General features: G+C 39.9%; 1 protein-coding gene across 1 annotated transcript in view; it reads right to left on the bottom strand.

Annotated features, from left to right (window-relative positions):
- LOC149322354 (zinc transporter ZIP11-like) overlaps positions 1–12254 on the bottom strand; it is a 410913-nt gene that overhangs the window by 351849 nt on the left and 46810 nt on the right. The window lies entirely within an intron of this gene.

Below are 12254 nucleotides of genomic sequence, written 5' to 3'. Positions count from 1 at the left end.
TGCACTTTTACCATAGCAGAGGCAGCCCTCTTTTTACAAGAGAAAAAGGTCTGCCAAGGAACTATCTTCTGGATCAATTTTTTTAGTACACCTTAGGAAATTGCTTTGAGCACACCTCCACATTAAAAGGAACAGTGTGATGCGGCAGCTAAAAAGGCCAATGCAATTTTAGGCTGCATCAATAAAAGTATAGTGTCTAGATCAAGAGAAGTAATAGTGCCATTGTATTCTGCTTTGGTCAGGCCCCACCTGGAATATTGTGTCCAGTTCTGGTCACCACAATTTAAAAAGGATGTTGAGAAACTGGAGTGTGTCCAGAGGAGGGCAACTAAAATGGTGATGGGTCTGGAAACCATGCCCTATGAGGAACGACTTAGGGAGCTGGGGATGTTTAGCCTAGAGAAAAGAAGATTAAGAGGTGATATGATAGCCCTGTTTAAATATTTGAAGGGATGTCATATTGAGGAGGGAGCAAGCTTGTTTTCTGCTGCTCCAGAGAACAGGACCCAGAACAATGGATGCAAACTACAGGAAAAGAGATTCCACCTTGACATTAGGAGGAACTTCCTGACAGTAAGGGCTGTTCGACAGTGGAACAAACTCCCTCGGAGTGTAATGGAGTCTCCTTCCTTGGAGGTCTTTAAGCAGAGGATGGATGGCCATCTGTCAGGGATGCTTTGATTTGGATTTCCTGCATGGCAGAAGGGGGTTGGACTGGATGGTCCTTGTGGTCTCTTCCAACTCTATGATTCTATGATTCTATTGGAGACATTTGCCCTACAGAATATAAGAAAAAAAGGACAAATAACAGTAAAAAGATGTAACACAAAGTATGTTTTTATTAAAAATTTAGAAAAAGGTTTCCTTCACTAAGGAAAAAAAAAGTAGATTTCAAAATCATGTTTATCATATTTGTTCAGTAAAAAAGGCCCACACCATAGTGTTTGGGATGCCTAGCTGATGTTGAATCCAGCCCAATATTACAAGTTATCTATCCCAATGCCTAAAATCCCACAAACCATGCTTGCTTTCAACAAACACATGGACTAAGGTGAGAAGAGAAGGAGAGTCTGTAAAGCCTGAAGCACCATTTATGCCCAGCCATGGCAGGTGAAAAGCAATCAGGGACGTAGCTAGGATTTTAGGAAGGGGGGGGGGGGGGTTTCCAGACTAAGTGCCACCATTATAATGGGGCTTGAGTGCGGTGGCGCAGCAGCACACACCATTCATTTTTCTAATGGAAGGGGGGGTCCGGACCCCAAGAACCCCCCCCCCCGGCTACATCCCTGAAGCAATTAAATGTAGCAGCCAGTCTCCAGGATCAGAACTGGGGAAAAGCACCTCCACACGAGATAAAAACTTGCTCTATTTCACAAAGAGATCATGAAGAGGAATACGTGAAATGTTGAGCTGCTATAGCAACAGGAGTTAAATAAGTACCATTTGCCGCTCACGGAGCGACCTTGAGCATCTCTCTCAAAGCCTTCCCTTGAGGCATCAGCTCTCCCTACTTCAATGAAGACATCTCTTTCTAGTTGTGCTACAAGCAAACAAATATTCCCGATCATAAGAAGCTACAAAACTAAATTAGAAAGACTTTTAGAGCCTTGTATAAAATGAAACAACGTGCCATGCTTAGAGGACAACATGTTTATTAGTTTTCTTTTCAAAATGTTTCCTCCTTCTTTTACTTAATTCTCCATCCAGCTGACATACACAGTAGAATCTACTCTGGAAAAGAAAAAGAACATATACATTGCCATCACCATAAAAACTAAAAAAGCAATTCAAAACCTTTTGGAAACTACAGTATTTTTCCAGCATTGTATAGTGGACTAGGACTGCAAGAGACAAGGGTTCAAATACCTGCTTAATCATGGTGACCTAGGACATGTCACATTATCTCAGCCTAAGAAGGAGGCAACAGCAAACCTCCTGTGAACATTGCAAAAACAAAAAAACGCTATGAAAGGCTTGTTGTAAGTCCAAGCCAATTTGATGGCACGTAACAACAAAGTGTAGTGAACAACATGTAGATCAGCCTTCTCAAACATGTTGCCAAGAGAGATTTCACCCTGCTCTCCCAGATGTTATGGTGTCTGAAAATTTGATAAAGTTGTCCTTATGTTCTTCATAAGATAATACTGTACAGATTTCCAAGAGTATTTCCATGAATTGTATAGTATGTATTACATGGAAATTGTATTTCCATGAATACCATACAAAGGTAGTTGTTCTTGTGTTTTCAAGTCGTTCGAACTTATGACAACCCTAAGGTGAATCTATCACTGGTTTGTTTTGGGGTTTTTTGCAGAATCTGTTCAGAGTGGAGATTGCCTTTGTCTCCCTCCTAGGCTCAGAAATTGACTTGCCCAAGATCACCCAGTGGGTTTCCAAGCAGGGATTTGAACCCTGGTCTCCAAGAGTCCTAGTCCAATGCATAAGCCACTACACTATGCTGCTCTTGTCATACAAGATTACTACAGGGTGAATGGTCGTAGCTCTGGAACAGACATAGTGATGAAAATAGTCTGTAAGTAAATGAGAAATCCCACCTACCCAAGGCACAGAGATTTCTGTGCCCTTTTGGTAGATCTAAGCTGCATATGCACTGCAGAAATAATGCAGTTAAACACTGCTTTAACTGCCATGGTTCCATCCTATAGGATCCTGAGATTTGTAGTTTGTTGTGGCACCAGAGCTCTGGCAGAGGAGGCTATATATCTCATAAAACTACAAATACCAGAATTCCATAGCACTAAGCCATGGCAGTTAAAGCAGTGTCAGACTACATTATTTCTGCAATGCAAATGCAGTCAAAGTAAAGCTATTTCAATACAAACTTTGGCATATATCCTAATGTCACCCTTAGCAGCACAAGGTATTCAAGCACCTCAAAACTTCATGGGAACACGGTGGCAGTAGCTATCAGTGGAATCAAATGATTCATGCTATGTGCTGACAAGGCTTTCTCTGCTGTTCAGAGAGTTCACACCATACCATATTTTAAACAAGAAAAAAGAAGATTAGTAGCACAGCTCCAGGGCACTTAAGGCTTGCACATTAAGCCTCATTATCTTACTAAATTCAACAATCTACTGGTAAGGAAAGAAAGTCTGTCATTGCCAAAGTACAAGGTATGAAATTTAAGGGGAAATTTAATAGTATGCACATACAGGCACTATTCCCTGAATAGTGAGGGTGAACAAGAATAAAACTAAGAAAGGTCTGTCGCTGCCACTGCCCCGCCCCCCGCCTTTCACAGTCATACTTGACTAAACAGAGGAGCTCTTCCACAGACCACAGTAGCATAGCTTTCCAAATCTTAATTCACTGCCAGTAGCAAATGCTCTTTCACAAACCTAGAAACTGAACATACATCACCATTACCTCATTTTCTGTGCTACTGACATTAATCAGGACAGAATCACACCTACATTAATATTCCACCTTTGTTTCCATTGAGCTGAGCAGTTTGGCAATAAGCACCCTGTTAACTTACCGTTACCAGAGTTTATGTACAATTACAAAGGACTGAATTACTGCCCAGTATCGACCAGACAGCAGGTGCTCTCCTTCCCTCCTCCCAAAAGCAATGTTAGTCCTGCACATGAAAAAACTATAAAATAATAATGTAATCAAAACCATCTATTGAACAGCAAGAAACTATAGCCTTAGGAGGATCTGTGTCATCTCCTTTAACAAGTTTCTCTCTCTAACAAATAGAGCACAAAACATTTTATCTGAGTTTAGGGAACTACCTCACTTAATCATCATGGAATTGTTGCTCCCTCTAAGGTGTCCCTGAATCGTTCTGGGAAGTGGGTTTCCTATGAATACAAAGTGGGCATTCATAGGAAATCCACCTCCCTTGAGCCAGTGGGAGCCACATTTCCCTGACGATTAAGGAAGTGCGCCTGCCATTCAGGCACATGTGCTTCCTCCACCTTTTAAGGACCTTTCACGGATGTTTTAGCAGCAATGGAGCCAGGTATGAAAATCTTCAATGGTCCACATACCCACAAGAGACAGTATAACAAACAGATCATGAAAGCAAAGGCAGTAAAAATGTTATACCACTGTGGTATAAAATTGTGGCGATCATGCAGGAGAAACTCAGTTCCAAATGTATACTAAAGTTTAGTGGTATAAAGGTCCCAGATGTTTTAGCATCTCTGCTGCCAAAAAGAAGCTTGATTGGCAAAGGATATCTCTCCTGTTCTTATGTAACCCTCTGCCACACAAACTAATAGTTAATTGAGAGCTTATTTTCACTGGCTAGAATACTTCAGGCTGCTCCCAGAGTAGTTTGGCTCCAAATTCCCCCATTACCTGTGCTCTCTCTACATTGACAATGTGCAGCTACTTTCCCATGTGAGCCCTGTTCATCACCTGGCACCACTAAGGTCACAATGAGGCACCTAGCCATATCATTAATGCTGGGCACCTTGTTCTGATCTCAGAGTGACTAGCACCCAAAGCAGCAGTGCAGGGCAGCTTACAGAGATCATATAGGAAGTCAGCTGCTGATCATCACTGCAGAGACAGCTAAAAACCTGGAGCAAAAGGTAAGATTTTTAAATTCAGGTTAAGGGAGGAAAGGCCAAATCGTGTGCAGACATCTTAAAGACAGTACATACCCAATTCATGGCCCTGTGTCATGTAAACAGGATGCAGCAAGCATGGGGAAAATTCAGAGTAAATATCCCATGTAGACAACCCCAGTATGTAGCTTGGTTCATAGCTATTAGATTATGGCAAGTGACATTACATTACTTTAGAACCAGAGCTTGGAAAAGTTACTTTTGGGACTACAGTATTGCCACTGGGGGATTCTGTAAACTGTAATCCAACAGAGAAATTTTTCCATGCTCTTCTTAAACTACCTTTCTGCAACATGGTACCTTCCGGGTATGCTGGACCACAAGTCTCATATTGTAAAGGTTAATCCTTTATTACACTGGCTTTTACCCAATTTTATGTTTCACTTCATGGCATATCACTGCATTTTTTGCTGTGATCCAAGTCACCTAAAGTGCTTTTTTATTAAATGCTCTGCTATTTCCTTAAGGGTCAGAACGTTTTAATATGTGCTTCAGAAGGCATTAAATCCTCCCTATAAAATACTTTGGGAGGGCATTTTAAGAATAAAGTTTCACTGTCCTGCCGCAACTATGCTAATGGGTTTTGTGATGGCAAGTCAATTCAAAGGAATAGCATCATATATTGTTGCCATGAGAGCAGATGTTAATGAAGAAATTTTTAGAAGATGTTCTTACACTAAGCTGGATTTAGCCTGAACTGCTTGGCTTTGAAACATGTTAGCAGCAAAACTTTATAATTTTTTTAATTCATAAATGCTTTTGCTTGTGCATTTTTTTGACATATTCGCTCTTGATGTTTGGAAGCAGGGAGAAAGTACTATCCCTTTCATTTTCAAGCAGCCTTGATGGTTTTAAATGAAACATAAGAATTTGGGAACTGTTGTAGCCTCAAGGATATATACTAAATCCTCAAAGACAAATTGTCTAATGAGGCTGAACAATTCTGGTCATTAGAAGGGAGACCAGAATAGCATCTTGATCATATAGATTTTCAACTTTAACCATTTCTGACTTGAGTCAACACATCAGAATACAGTTTTAATAACTACCAAAGGGACCAGTGACTAAGCCCTCGGTATTAAAAAAAAGGTTCCTACTATCTGACACTTTATGAAATGTATCACTCTATCCGATTAACTTTCTTCCGGTTTCTGGATGAGAAACCAGGTGACTGTATGATTCAATAACATTCAAAATCCCCAAAACAATGGCTATAGTTTCCCAGGGACTCTTCATCTTAGCCTTTGCCAGTGATATTCTCCTCAGAATGAGTGACACATAACAGCAACGTTTTACTCACCAAAGACTTGTTACCCACATAGAGGCAAGGCTCAGAAAAGCTCTACTACTAGTAGCAGCCTATCTTTAATGAGCTGGAGCAAGTTGGCTTGGCTTGCAAGAAGTGGGTAACGTCAGGATTGGAAGCACCAAATTATACCAGTATTTGCTGATAGCAACTCCAGGTGTGGGTGAATTAAGAGAACTTTTATTTATAAAGAATATGAAAGAACACACCTACGAGAATGACTCTGTCTAACATCTAGCATACAGGGCTAACCAAAATTGAAAGGTGAAAAGGGACAGCAGGGTTTTGACGGCTGGATGAGCATGATAGCTACCTGCTGAAGAAGGGTCCATGGAAAGCAGGAACAACTCAAAGTGTGAGGTGTGAGAACATGAATCTCTGAGTGTTAACAGGAATCAACAGAGTGCAGAGTGCAAAGAGAGCAGAATAGTGACTCAGACCAAATTCTGAGGGTGTCAGCCACTGCGGAAAAGTTGAATGCCAGGCTAAATGCAAATAGGCTGAGGATGACTGAAGCAAAAAAGCTAAGGTTTTCTGGTCCTATATATACCTTAAAATTAGCTCCAAGCTAGGGTGATTCTATGAAAAATAAAAGCTTAATAGCCCTTCAAAGGCTATTTAAATTGCACTTACATTTATATACAGGGCACTTATTGACTGGACTAGAGCACCAACCCCATGAGAGAAAATGTTCTAGTAGGACCCAGGAACAACTGAAGCCACTTCCACCAGACTCACACACCTTTAGGCAAATGGAAGAAGTGGTCTCTCAGTCTTTTAAAGCTGATTTCTTCATTTAACAAAACTTGTATCGAATTTACAGTTGAGTTATATTCCTTTCATAGATCACTAAAACAGCGAATTTGCCACAATCAATGTAGCAGCTAGTTTGTGCTTCTTTATTTTCTGTTGGGAAAATGTTATCAACCCACTTTGAAAAAACAATTCCAAGGGTGCTACACCTTAGAAAATAACTCCCCCCACAGGGAATCCTCAACCCTTCCAGAGTCACTGCACCACCTCTTTGCTGGTCCAAAAAAATCCATGAACTGCCTCTCAAGAAAGCTGCCAAGAACGGCAATTCACCTTTTAAACAGGTAGCTCTATCTACCCCAAACAAGCATTATGACCTTTTTATTTTTTGTTTTTCATGTTTGCAGTTTTTTTCAATTAAAGATTTTCAAAGCATGCAAAACAATAAGTTTAACAAAGAAAAAGTAAAACAGCAAAACATGAATGTGATTTTTGTTATGAAAACAGTACACATGTTGATGAATAAACAACAAGGCATAAAGTTATTTTTTTGTTGTCATTATTGGGACATCCGTCAAGACATCTTTCCAAAATCTCAACTGCCGCAATGGGAGTTGTTATTGAAATATTAATATTAATATTAATATTAATACGATTTATTTATATTCCGCCTTTTCCTTGTGGAATCAAAGCGGATTACAAAACAAAGGAATCAAAAATACAAAATACACCCCCCCATCAAATACATCACAGCAATAAAATAACAATAAAATAATTATATAAACTATTCAATTAATGGAAACTATTTCTCATGAAACAGTAATCAGTTCCCACTTCCTTTTGAATGTCCGGCATTATCAGCAAGGTTTTCCATCAGCCACATGGCCCATAGCTTGCTCCACCAATTTTATAAAGTAAAATCACTTGTCTTCTAGTTCCTGGCAATTTCCAATCTGGTAATAGCTATCAAAAAAGCAATAAGAAGTTCTTCGTGTTTCAATGTCTTATTCTCAGCCGGAAATGCTGAGAGTATGAGAAGCACTGGGCAAAATTGTGTGTTTTGTTTGGTAATTTGGGAGACAACATCCATACCCACACTGTGCAAGTAAGTTTTTTGTTTGCAGTTTTGACAGTTTTTAATAACCCACCCTCACCCCCAGAAGATCCAAGTGATAGAAAATACAGTTTTCCCAGACTTGATGCAGTTGTCCATACTAATTAGAGACACCTAACCATTACACATAGCAGATACATTGATGGAAATTTTAAACATTAAATGAAGGAATTACTGCAATCACGATATCCAGAACATCTAGAGTTAAGCTCTGACTATGTCAGGAGACAGATGTCCTCCCCTAACAACAATGCCCTACTGCACAGGACAATCAGAGACAATTGCTACTAATGATAATGGCACAAACTCTCCTAAACTGAAATATTATTATATTGTGAAGAAAGTATAGCTGTATGTACAAAGTTAGGTACACCATAAATACAGATATGTACACCTGACATCCAGTGTGGTATAGTGGTTTGAGTGCTGGACTATGGCTCTAGAAAACAGGGTTCAAATTCCAGTTCAACAATGGAAGCTCACTGGATGAACTTGGGCAAGTCACACTCTCTCAGCCTCAGATGAAAGAAAAGCCAAACCTCCTCTGAACAAATCTTACTAAGAAACCCCCATAATAGGTTCACCTTAGGGTCACCATAAGTTGGAAATGTCTTGAAGGCACACAACAATAAAACAGCTAAATTTCCACTCTCAGCAGCCACTGTGTTAGAGCTTCCTGAGTTCTAACCATATGAAATTTATGTATTTCTGAAATGACAGCAACATGAATTTGTGACATCCTTTAGACTAATTTTTTTATTCTTTATATGTTTCTGTCAAGAACAATTTACAAGCAGCAGTATAATAAAGTTTGGCTTTGTTTTGTTTTTTCTGAACTGGACTTTAACCTGAATACACAAAGTAGAAACAAACACATAAAATATGACTTGCTTATTCTACAGAGAAGTAATCATGCCACATTAACCTTCTCAGAGAGGTAGCCAGGGACTGCACAGATAGCCCTTCTATAACAAACTGTGGTCTGAGATTGCCTGCAATATTAAAAAGAAGTAGCCACTGTGCTCTGTTGAAGGCAGAAGTGATTTGGGTTTCAGTAATCTCTGCTGTCTCCTCAGACATTAACTTTAGTATGCCAAGAGTTCTCCAAAATGAAATGTTAGTTTCTAGGGTGAGATGCACACAGATGAGGTAATTTGCCTTTTTAGAGGGACAGATTGAATACACAGGAAACTGAAGGATCAATGAGAGATATTCTAAAAATAATCTCTTAAGATTAATGAAAGCTATAAAGAGATGTGCCAGTTTTTAGAGCAAAATATTGTTTTTCCTATATTAAGTATCTCTGATACTAAGATTTCCTCACACCTACTTTAAGGGGTGGATTTCAGTTTTCCATTACCATGTTTCGAGATTATGAAAATTACTGTATTACCAAAATGCTTCAAGGAGATCCCAGTAAGAAAACAGAAGGTGGGAGATAGAATGTGCGTCAAAAATAGATAATTCTAGAATAAACCAATTTCTTTATTAGTTTAAACAAAGCTTCTTGTTATTATCAGGAAATTTCAGGTTTGGCCTGTTAATACAAAGAAACCTGACAAGCTGATTAATGGCAAGAGATGTTAAATTACTTACAGTATAGTGTTGCTGCAAATTTAATTAAACTTTTTTTTCATTTGTTGCAAAAACAACAACAGGATTTTAAACTGTTGGAGACTTATATTCTGTATGAACAAGAAGAAACTAACCTAATGACTGGCCTATCCCTATGGACAGAAATTCAGTAGTAGGTTTTGACTAGGTACTGTGTCTTTACTTAAAATTCAAGGGAGCGAAGCAAAGCAGATAGTTCAAAGGAGCAATTCAGCATCTCCAAATTGAAAGAAGAAAAGAATCCCACCTGAGCCTCTCAAGTTTAAAAGGATGAAAAGAAAGGTTCCAACTAAAATAGAAATGAAAATGGCAGTTCCTTTCATTCAATCACATAGCCCCAAAGCAAAGTGCAAAATGAACATGAGACACCTTAAGAAATATAACTTTATTACGTCAATATTTTTTTTTAAGACATCTCATTTTTATCTAAGTAGAACCATAAAGAGGGAACTGTTTCCTCACCTGCTTCCTTTTACCAACAAAGGAAAGAGAGAAGCAACATGGGTGCGGCAATTTGCTACAAGAGACTACTATGGTAGTACAAAGGCCATGACTGTCCTTCCTCCAAGCTCTTCATCAAACAGGCAAAAACAATCCCAAAGCCATTGGCTTCCATGTGTGTCCTACAAATCTCCAAGGGTGCATCAACACTGTAGAAATAATGCAGTTTGACACCAGGGACGTAGCTAGGATTTTAGGAAGGGGGGGGGGGGTCCAGACTAAGTGCTACCATTATAATGGGGCTTGGGTGCAGCAGCGCAGCAGCACACACCATTCATTTTTCTAATGGAAGGGGGGGGGTCTGGACCCCAAGAACCCCCCCCCTTGGCTACGTCCCTGTTGACACCACTTTAAGTGCTGTAGCGTCAGCCTATGGATTTATAATTTTACAAGGTCTTTAGCCTTTTTTGCCAAAGAGTGCTGTTGTCTCACAAAACTGCAAATCCTAGCATTCTGTAGGATAGAGCCATGGCAGTTAAAGTGGTGTCAAACTGCATTATTTCTACAGTGTAGATGCACCCCAAATGAGAGAACTCCTTAAACTAAAGCCTTTGAACAAAGTTACACAACTCTGGGAGATGGACAGCCCAGGACCACAGATCATAAAAGAATCTCTGTTTCTTTTCCAACAGCAATGCCTTTTTCAGTTCTTCTTCTGAAGCTGCTGTTGTTGTTGTTAACTGCCTTCATGTCGATCTCGACCCATGGCGACCCAGCTGATGAGACATCTCCAACACCCTCTGTCCTCCACTGCTCTGCCCAACTCCTGCAAACTCATGCTCGTGATCTCTTTAATAGTTCATCCATCTAGCATGCATTCCTCTCTTTCTACTTCCTTCCATCTTCCCTAACATTATTGTTGTTTTTTCAAATGATTCATGTCTTCTCATGATATGTCCAAAGGACACCAGCCTAAGTTTTGTCATCTTGGCTTCCAGGGAGATTTCTGGCTTGCTCAGCTCTAGGGCCCATTTGTTTGTCTTTTTGGCTGTCCATGGAATCCTCAGCACTCTTCTCCAGCGCCACATCTCAAATAAATTGATTTTCTTCCTATCTTCTTTCTTAACTGTCCAGCTCCCGCATCCATACATGATAATAAAGAATACAATGGCTTGTATGATTCTAACTTTTGTGCTAAATTGTATATCTTTGCATTTTCGGATCTTTTCTTGTTCTTTCGGAGCTGCCCTCCCCACTCTTAATCTTCTTCTGATTTCTTGGCTGCAGTCCCTGTTCCTATCAATGTTTGATCCCAGATATGAGAACTCTTTTACTATTTCTATTTTCTCATTGTCTAGTTTGGATTTATGTAATTTCTGTTTTTGTTTTGTTTTTTGTTTTCTTTGTGTTCAACAGTAAGCCTGCCTTTGCACTTTCTTCTTTGATCTTCCTTAGTACAGTGGTACCCCGGGTTACGAAATTAATTCGTTCCGCCGCCGCTTTCGTAACCCGGAAACTTTCGCTAGCCGAAAAGCCCATAGGCGCTAATAGCGAAAGCCGCGATTCCGTGTGAAATCGCGCCGAAAAGCACCAAATTTTTCTTCGTAATCCGAAATAACCTTCGTAACCCGGAAATGTTTTTTTCAATGGATTTTTTTCATAACCCGGAAATTTCGTAAGGCGGCGCATTCGTATCCCGGGGTACCACTGTAGTTGTTCCATGTCTGGGAGGCTTTCTGCTAGTATTATGGTGCTATCAGCATATCTCAGAGTGTTGCTATTCCTTCCTCCTATTTTCACTCCTCCTTCTGCTGTGTCTAAGCCTGCTTTTCTTATAATATGTTCTGCATACAAGTTAAACAGGGTGAAAGTATGCAGCCTTGCCTGATCCCTTTGCCACTTGGGAACCATTCTGTTTTTCCATGTTCTGTTCTGACAATAACCTTTTGTCCTGAGTACAGATTCCTCATCAGGTCTATCAGATGGGTTGGCAGTCCCATGTCTTTAAGGGCATTCCATAGCCTTTCATGATCTATGCAGTCAAAGGCTTTGCTGTAGTCTACAAAGCACATGCTGATTTTCTTTTGGAATTCCCTGGTGTGCTCCATTAGCCATTGTATGTTTGCAAAGTGGTTCCTAGTGCCTCTTCCTTTCCTGAACCCTGCTTAGACCTCTGAGATTTCTCCTTCCGTGTATGATTTGAGAATTCTGAGCATAATTTTGCTCGCACAGGAGATCAGTGCTATGGTCCTATAGTTGCTGCAGTCTCTTGTGTCTCCTTTTTGTGAATGGGGATGTATACTGATTGTTTCCAATCTGGTGGCCATCATTCTGTTTTCCATATCTGTTGATATATGTTGGTTAGCACTAGAGTTAACTTTGTCAATGTCAATTGCAGCAGTTTGATTGGAATATCATCTGT

The sequence above is a fragment of the Sceloporus occidentalis genome, unplaced genomic scaffold (genome assembly GCF_023333645.1).
Source record: "Sceloporus occidentalis isolate IW3139 unplaced genomic scaffold, rSceOcc1.0.p SCAF_1, whole genome shotgun sequence".
Lineage (NCBI taxonomy): Eukaryota > Metazoa > Chordata > Lepidosauria > Squamata > Phrynosomatidae > Sceloporus > Sceloporus occidentalis.
Note: the sequence above shows the minus strand (reverse complement) of the source record. Positions and strands in the feature narration are given on the sequence as shown.